Source organism: Mus caroli, chromosome 5, assembly GCF_900094665.2.
Source record: "Mus caroli chromosome 5, CAROLI_EIJ_v1.1, whole genome shotgun sequence".
NCBI lineage: Eukaryota > Metazoa > Chordata > Mammalia > Rodentia > Muridae > Mus > Mus caroli.
In genome coordinates, this window is record NC_034574.1 from 17390551 (window position 1) to 17399045 (window position 8495).

Consider the following 8495-nt stretch of genomic DNA (forward strand, 5'->3'; position numbering starts at 1 on the left):
CTCTGGAGTCAGTTGTTATAGTTGTCTCTGGTTAGAGCTTGTTCCTTTCGTGATTCTGTTAGCCTCTACCAGCAGACCTGGGATACTAGCTTTCTCCTGAGTTTCCGTGGTTAGAGCACTCTCTGCAGGCAAGCTCTCCTCTTGCAGGGAAGGTACACAGATATCTGGCGTTCGGACTTGCCTCCTGGCAGAACATGAAGGCCTGAAACTGGGCCTGTCCCAGAAGCTGTTAGCTTCTGTAGTCCACACTCTCACCTGTGCAGACTAGTCTCAGCGGGATCTAGGAACCAAGATGACTCCCTCAGGTGCTCCGGCAAAGCCCTCCCAGGCGGGGTGGACACCTCCCCTCTGGCAGGGAAGGTGCCCGGATGTCTGGAGCCCGAAACGGGGTCTGCCTCAGAAGCTCTGTGGCTCCCGCCTGTCCCAGAAGCTATTAGCTTCTGTAGTCCACACTCTTACTTGCGCAGACTAGTCTCCGAGGGATCCTGGAACCGAATCCTGTTTTCATATCTATTCTGTTAGCCTGTGTCTTTTTATTGGGGAAGTGAGACCATTGATATTGTGAGATATTAATGACTAGAGATCGTTAATTCCTGTTATTTTGTTGCTGTTGCTGGTGGTGGTAGTGATTGTGTGTATGTGTGTGTGTGTATCTGAGTGTGCTTATATTCTTTTGTTTTTTCTGGTGTGAGATTATTTCCTATGTTATTTAAAGTGCAGTTGACCTCCTTGGACTGGAATTTTCCTTCTAGTATGTTCTGTAGGAGCTTGGTTTTTGGATAGGTATTTGGCTTTAGCATGAAATATGTTGTTTTCTCCTTCTATGGAAATAGGAGTAGCCTTGTTGGAGTGCTACATCCACTCCAGTAATGACTCGCATGACAGGCCTAGAAGCCTGGAAGCAGTCCCAAGGCAAAGAGTTTCATGGAAACATAGCCTCCTGGAACCTTGGCATTCCCATAGCACATATGCTCTAATAATGTCCATGCTTTAGTTAGATGTATGGATCTGTGTGCTTTCCCTCAATATTGTTTTATTATAAGTGCCTTTAAGGATTGATTTTGACATGTAGCTAAGTCCTGGGAAGCCCTTGAGCCCATCCTGAGCTTGGAATTCAGTAAGAATGTTGCCAATTCATTAACATTCAAATTTACCTCTAGCAGAGACAGTGAAAGTAATCAGGCATTATAATTTACCTGAATGGAGCTAGAAATCTCAGGGCTAGTCTACATAGTAATTACTTAGAACAATAGCCGAGTCACTCCCATACACAGGAATTTACAATGGCCTAGGAAGAAGGTGGGTTGTGGTTTTAGGAGGAACTGAAGTAGTATTCATGAAAGGGTTAGTAGAATGGAATTCCCCTGGTGCATGTTTTTCACTAGGCCCAGAGGAATAGCATTATCAGGTATTTACTAAAGGACCCCTGGTGGTGGGTTTAAGAATAGACTAGCATTGTATCAGACCACTCACCTGGCTCCTGTGTTTAGCTGATCTTAATTAAGGGTTGTTCCTAATCTCAGTTGTAAACACTGACTGGCTCACCCTGGCTTTTTATGTATGCATTTTCTTTGCTTTGTGTAGATGTATCTTGGCGGATGTATTCGCCTAGCTTTCTTGTTTTTCTTCTGTATTAAAAGTCTGGTGCTTGCTTGGAAAAATTACATTCAGATACATACTCTCTCTGTGTCCGTGTCTGTTTGTCATCCGTGCCAACTCCTTGCTCACCTGTAACTGGAACCCTGAGTTTTCCTGCAGATTGAGGACCCGACAGAGATCTGTCTGCAGCAATGGGGGAAGTATGAACTGTGGGGATGGGCTTTGAGATCTACCTCCTAGATGCCTGGGAATGCCAGTATTCTCTTGTTTGCCTTCAGAACAAGATGTTGAACTCTCAGCTCCTCCATCACTATGTCTGCCTAGGTGCTGCCGTGCTCCTGCCCTGATGATACTGGGCTTAACCTCTGAACCTGTAAGCCAGCCTCAATTAAATGTCCTTATTAGAGTTGCCTTGGTAATGGTGTCTGTTCACAGCAGTAAGACCCTAACTAAGACATCCTCTTGGCTTAAAATTCATGAACTAAGAGTTCAAAAAAAAAAAGTCATGGAAAATTGGTTGTCTAATTTAATTAAGCTACCTCTTGCCACCTAAAAATCCTGCAATACATAGAGATGCATTACAATACATGCATTAAAGAGTTATAACATATGGAGCAAATACCTTAGATAGAGGAACAAATCCTCAGGGGCAAGTCTGGCTTTCATTATTTGAAGTGAGAAAGTGCTCTTTTACATAGTATATGGGAAGCTGATTATTGACTTATTTCCATGTGTATATGTATGTGGTTGGGTTACACATGTGTGTACAGGTGCATATATGCATGCCTATTCATGTGGTTGTAGGAAGTCAAACTGGAGTGTTGTTTCTTGGGTACTATCTACATTTCATTTGAAACAGGGTCACTCGTTGCCCTATAACTTTGCCTACTAGGTCAGGCTAGCTGGCCTGCAAGCTCCAGGAATCTGTCCATCTCATCACGACCAGTATTTTACACAGGCCCCACCATGGCCTGCTTTTTACATGGGTTCTGGGGATATTAATTCAGGTCCTCATGTGTGCAGGGAGAGTGTTTTACTAACTGAACCATCTCTCCTGCTGCCAAGCAGAACATTTTGCAGATAACTCTGAAGTGCAGAAACTTGTCAAGGAGAAATAATAAGGTCTGGAAGTGAGTTGATGCTCCAGAGGCACATACAGAAGCAGCAAGGAGACTGAACACAGAGTCACCCTGTCACCTGATAAACCCAGCCCTAAACCAGCCCAGTTCCCGCCCAGAAGGCACCCAGCTACTCTAGAACACACACTCCCCATGGCTTCACCTTCCTCTCCATTTTTTTCACACGTAGTGTCTAACAATAAATTTGTTTGTGTACATGAGAAAATAAGAATTAGCTGGAATCCAGGAGAAGAAAACGTATGCTAGGTGTTTGTTCATTGTCTCATTGTATCGTCAACCTCTCTTCCTTCCTTCCTTCCTTCCTTCCTTCCTTCCTTCCTTCCTTCCTTCCTTCCTTCCTTCCTTCCCTCCCTTCTTAAGCTTTGATACAAAGTCCATCTCTATATAGTCTTAGCTGACCTAGAACTTACTATATAGACCAGGCTAGCCTCAAACTTAGAACTACTTGCTTCTGCCTCCAAAGGGCTGGGATTTGATGTGTGTGCCCTCATAGAGACCTCAGTCAACCCTCCTTGTCACTGTGACAAGACAACTGACAGAAAGAAGTCATGGGAAGAAAGGAGGATTTTGGATCAAAGTTCTAGGAGATTTTTCTCACCACAGAAGGAGAGAAGTGGCTGCATATAGCTGTATTAGGTCAGCTGTGGAGCTGCCTTTCCTTACATCGTGGCCATTAGGGAGTAGAAAATCAGAACCAAAGCTGGGCCTAGCAGTAGGCCTTATAAATCCACCCCCCAGTAATTCACCTCCTCCAGCAGGCCTCTCACCCTCCTAGAACAGTGCCATCAGCCTGTGTGGGGCACTGCAGACCTGAGCCATGGTCAACAGCTGTAAACTTGAAATAAGTTAAATGGATTAAAGGAACAAACAGGAAATGTGAACAGAGGAAAAAAAGTAGAAGAATCAAACAGATACATGCTGGTAAATCCTAACAATTGAAGGTGATATTAAATATTTGATGAAGAACACACGTGCCTTTGTTGACATGTGCACAACATCTCACTCCTACATAACAGAACCACCATTTATCAAAGCTGAATATGTGCTAGTCCACATGTTGCCTTAACAAATTTTATATGATCAAATTTATAGAGCATATATATTCCTTGACCAAAGAGGATTTAAGCTAGATGCCAATAATAGCATTCCCCTCCCACATAACTAGAAAATTCTCTTGTTTGCACATTTATTAAAAATAGTTGTGGCTCAGAAATTAGAAGTTACTGAATTGAATAATAATGAAAATATAGTACATAATACACATTGTGTCATAAAACTTAAATAGTGCTTATAGAGAAATGCAAGGAACATGTTGCCTGGAGAAAAACAAAACCTATTACCACAGATCCCATCAAGAGTAAAAGAAAAAAACAAAAAAGATGAGGGTTTCAGAACTGTGAAAATAGATTTGAGATTTCAGGTGAAGTGGAAAACTTTACTTTATCCAATTGATATCAAAGGACAGAAATTAACCAACTGGTGCTAAAATTTATGGAAATAAAAAGGGATTGTGAGAGTCCAAACAACCTTGGAGAAAGGAATAGGCTTGGGAGAATCATGGCTGACTGTTGAAACTTGCTCTAAAACCATGAAAATCACCAAGGTGATAGAAGAGAATAGGATGCAGCAAAGGACTTACTCACAGAAGACATCTGACTGGGTGAAGGGAGGAACAGCGCAGAAGACGGGGAGAGGAGTAGGCAGCAGATAATACTGGGCCAGTGGCTAAACACATAGGGAAGACAAACTGAAGAATTTGACTAGCGTTGCACTGTTCCAAGATAGGAAAGAATTCTAAAGGAGAGAAGAGTTTCCTATAACATGAAGTAATGAAGACTTCTTAAATGAGGCAAAGAAAAGATGAACAGAACACAGGAAATTAATTTTTAGGAACTGCTTTTAAATGAAAGCACAGGAATTGGAGTAAAGGGTACGTGCAGAGTGCGAGAGGGTAGCAGAAGCGCAGGAAGCACACGGAAGGCTTTTTACTCAGGATAGATATGATAAGCCAGGCCGTGCTGGTGAAACCTTTAATCCCAACACCCGGGAGGCAGAGGCAGGCGGACCTCAGAATTCAAGCTGTCCTGGTATACAGATCAAGTTCTAAGACAACCAGTGCTACACACACACACACACACACACACACACACACACACCTGTCTCAAAAACAAACAAGAAACAAAATACCAAACAACCACCATCAACAAAAAGATAAAATAGGATAGGAGCTACAGAGGTGCTTGTTGGTTAAGAACATTCACTGATTTTGCAAAACAAATCAAAAAATCATGCACTGGATGGCAGCTCCCTGTACCCACACTGCATAGTTCACAACTGCCTCTAACTCCACATCCAGAGGACTTGATACCCTGGTCTAGCCCCTGAGGTACCACAAATGCACGCATATACACATAAACAAAAATAATGATTTTTTTAAAAAAATCATTAATAAAATAATTCTTAAAATCTATGAGAAAAATAAAGAGAACCGTATGTTTATAGTTAATGAGCATATGAAAAAATACTTGATGTTATTATAACCAGGGATGGGAAAACACCATGATACCACTACAGAGCCACCGAGGTGACTAAAATAAAGTGAGAAAGAAAGTGTTGGAAAAATCATGGAGAAAAGCAGAACCCTCATGCACTGCTGGATCAAATGAAGTCAACATGTTTAGAAGTATTCAATGTTAGATGTATTTTATGTACATTATCTCTTATAACCCACTTATTTCTTTTCTACATTTACAGTGAAGAATGTATTTATATGAACCACAGGTGTATATAAGTATTCATAAAACCCAGTATTCCCAGGCGGTCTCCCATCCAAGTACTAAGCAGGCCCGCTTAGCTTCTGAGATCAGATAAGATCGGGTACATTCAGGGTGGTATGGCCATAAACACTATTGCTGATGTCAAGAAGGGCTTGCTAACAAGAGCCTGATATAGCTGTCTCCTGAGAGGCTCTGCCAGAGCCTGACCAATACAGATGCAGATGCTTGCAGCCAACCATTGGACTGAGCACAGAGACCCCAATGGAGGAGTTGGGGGAGGACTGAAGGAGCTGAAGGGGATTGCAATCCTATAGGAAGAACAGCAATATCAACCAACCAGACCCTCTCAGAGCTTCTAGGGACTAAACCACCAACCAAAAAGTATACATGGAGGGACCCATGGCTCCAGCTGCACATAAAGCAGAGGATGGCCTTATCTGGCATCAATGGGAGGGGAGGCCCTTGGTCCTGAGAAGGCTCAATGCCCCAGTGTAGGGGAATGCTAGGGCAGTGGGGTGGGCGGGGGACCACCCACATAGAAGCAGGAAGAGGGACAGGGATAGGGGGTTTGTGGAGGCGAGAAACCAGGAAGGGGGATAACATTTGAAATGTAAATAAATAAAATATCCAGTAATACAAAATGATAAACCAGGTTGGGCGTGGTGGCACATGCCTTTAATCCCAACACTTGGAAGGCAGAGGCAGGCAGATTTCTGAGTTGGAGGCCAGCCTGGTCTACAAAGTGAATTCCAGGACAGCCAAGGCTACACAGAGAAACCCTGTCTCAAAAAACCAAAATAAATAAATAAATAAATAAATAAACCTGAAAAAAATTCATAGAACAATTATTTAAAACAGTGGTCCTGGTTTGGATTTGTTGTTTTAGATGTTGTTAGCACAAGCTAGAGTTGTTTGAGAAGAGGAACCTTAATTTATAAAATATCTCCATCAGATTGCAAGTCTATAGGGCTTGCAATTTCTTGATGGCAGATTAATGTGAGGGGCCCAGCTTGCTGGGGATAGTGGTGGCAAGGCTGCTCTTAGTGACATAAAAAAAAAAAAAAATGGGCTGAGCCAGCCAGTGAGATGTGCTGCTCCATGGCTGGCCTCTGTGGCAGTTCCTGTTCCAGGTTCCTTCTTGAGCTCTCCCCGCGACTGGATTCTCTGTCCTGTCTGCCCTTCATGACAGATAGGTAAAGTTTTCTGGCAGCAATAGAAAGGTAACTAAGACAGTAGCCAAAAATAAACAGTGACAAAAACCAAAGTTCCATCCACGGCAAATAATAAATCACTGTGTGACCGACTCATCTAACAGAAGAATGTGTTAGTAATGACAATGACTATGCTTTACCACATGTCATGGATAACACACACACACACACACACACACACACACACACGCACGCACGCACGCATGCATGCACGCATGTGCACAGTTACAACACATGTGAATAAATGAGTAGTGTCCAAAGACTTAGAGAGCCTTCTGCCAATCTCCAGAGATTTCTCTGCATAACTTGCTCCTCTCTGATATTCTGCTCTCTGACCATAGCTGCTCTCACCTGTATTAATGACACAGTGAGGCTGTCACTGTATCTAGTTGCACTCCTTTGAATTTCCTGTTAATATCTAATCTCCGATGTGGCAGGGAGCATTAAAGGTAGGGTCTTTGGGTGACTATTAGCTCATATGTCCCTAATTTGGTATCACCAATGAGGTTGGTGCTTATAAAAATCGGCTTGAAGAGACTCTGTAATCCTTCCTGCCACAGGAGGATACCCTAAGGAATCGTGTCCTGTGAGCAACAGGAGCAGCCTGGGTACTGGATCAGTGCCTTGGACTTCCTACCTTCCAGAGTGGTGAGAATAATGTTCATCTGTTTACAAGTTCTCTAGACCCAGTCTAAGCTATTGCTGCAGTGAGAATGTTGTCCTCTTCCCAAGCCAAAGCTGGAACTGGTGGCCAGACAGCAAGCTGGAGAGACTGGATGGAAGTAACGACCTTACCTACTCGCCTTCTATTGTGGACCTCAATGTTAGGCAGCATGGATTTAGCTGTTATCCATAGTTTGATGTAGCTTTCCAGAAGAACATAGCAATATTAAAAGTTTAGATTTTCATTTCTGAAAGTTCTGCCTCATTAAGTCCTGGGTATCAGCATTTTTGAAAGCATGTTGAGATGATTCTCAACGTACTCTAATGTTGCTTGTAATTGAAAAAGGCTAGCACCACCAACTGACAGCCTGCTCTCCTTGTTTTTAAAATGGATGGTCACATTGCATGCGTGGACATATGTAAGAGTATGCTTATTGAATCATTGCAATTATTAGATATTAGACACACATTATTAAATGTATTGGGCAATATGGGCCCCTGAAGTGAATGTACATTTGCTATTTTAGACTATCAATTCAAACTAACTTGGCATATAAGCCTTTTTTTTTTTAAGTTGGATTTCCTTGTGAAATAACATTTCTATTTAAGGATTTTAAAGACTTGTTTTTCTTCAGGAAAATTGTTGGACCAATTTACATCTAGATTCTGTATTTGGTAGCAAAGATTTTAGATTATACAAAGCCATATCTAAATTTACATATGTATACATTAAAATATTATAATAGCAATGTTAATATTTATGAAGATTTTTGTTCCAGGCACTGAAATAAATTCTTTATAAAACATAGATCTTATTATTATCTCCTTTTATACAGTTTGGTAGCTTACCCAATATTAGGCAACCAGACAATGTCGTAGCCACAGATCAGCTCGGAACTTTGATTCCAAAGTCTATGTTCACATTAATTGCACAGTAAAACCAAATTAGAAACAAAAATTGATTTGAAATAGTTTAAAATAAAAAATAAAAACCTTTCTCTCTCTCTCTCTCTCTCTCTCTCTCTCTCTCTCTCTCTCTCTCTCTCTCTCTCTGTTTGACTCTCTTTCTATCTCGGAACTTTGATTCCAAAGTCTATGTTCACATT

The 8495-nt window shown here is 41.8% G+C and overlaps 1 long non-coding RNA gene across 1 annotated transcript in view; it reads right to left on the minus strand.

Annotated features, from left to right (window-relative positions):
* Positions 1 to 8375, minus strand: part of LOC110295124 — a 43389-nt gene extending 35014 nt beyond the window's left edge. The window contains exon 1 of the long non-coding RNA XR_003836761.1: positions 8239 to 8375. This is a non-coding gene — a long non-coding RNA (uncharacterized LOC110295124). The remainder of the gene's footprint in view (positions 1 to 8238) is intronic.
* Positions 8376 to 8495: the final 120 nt, after the last annotated feature.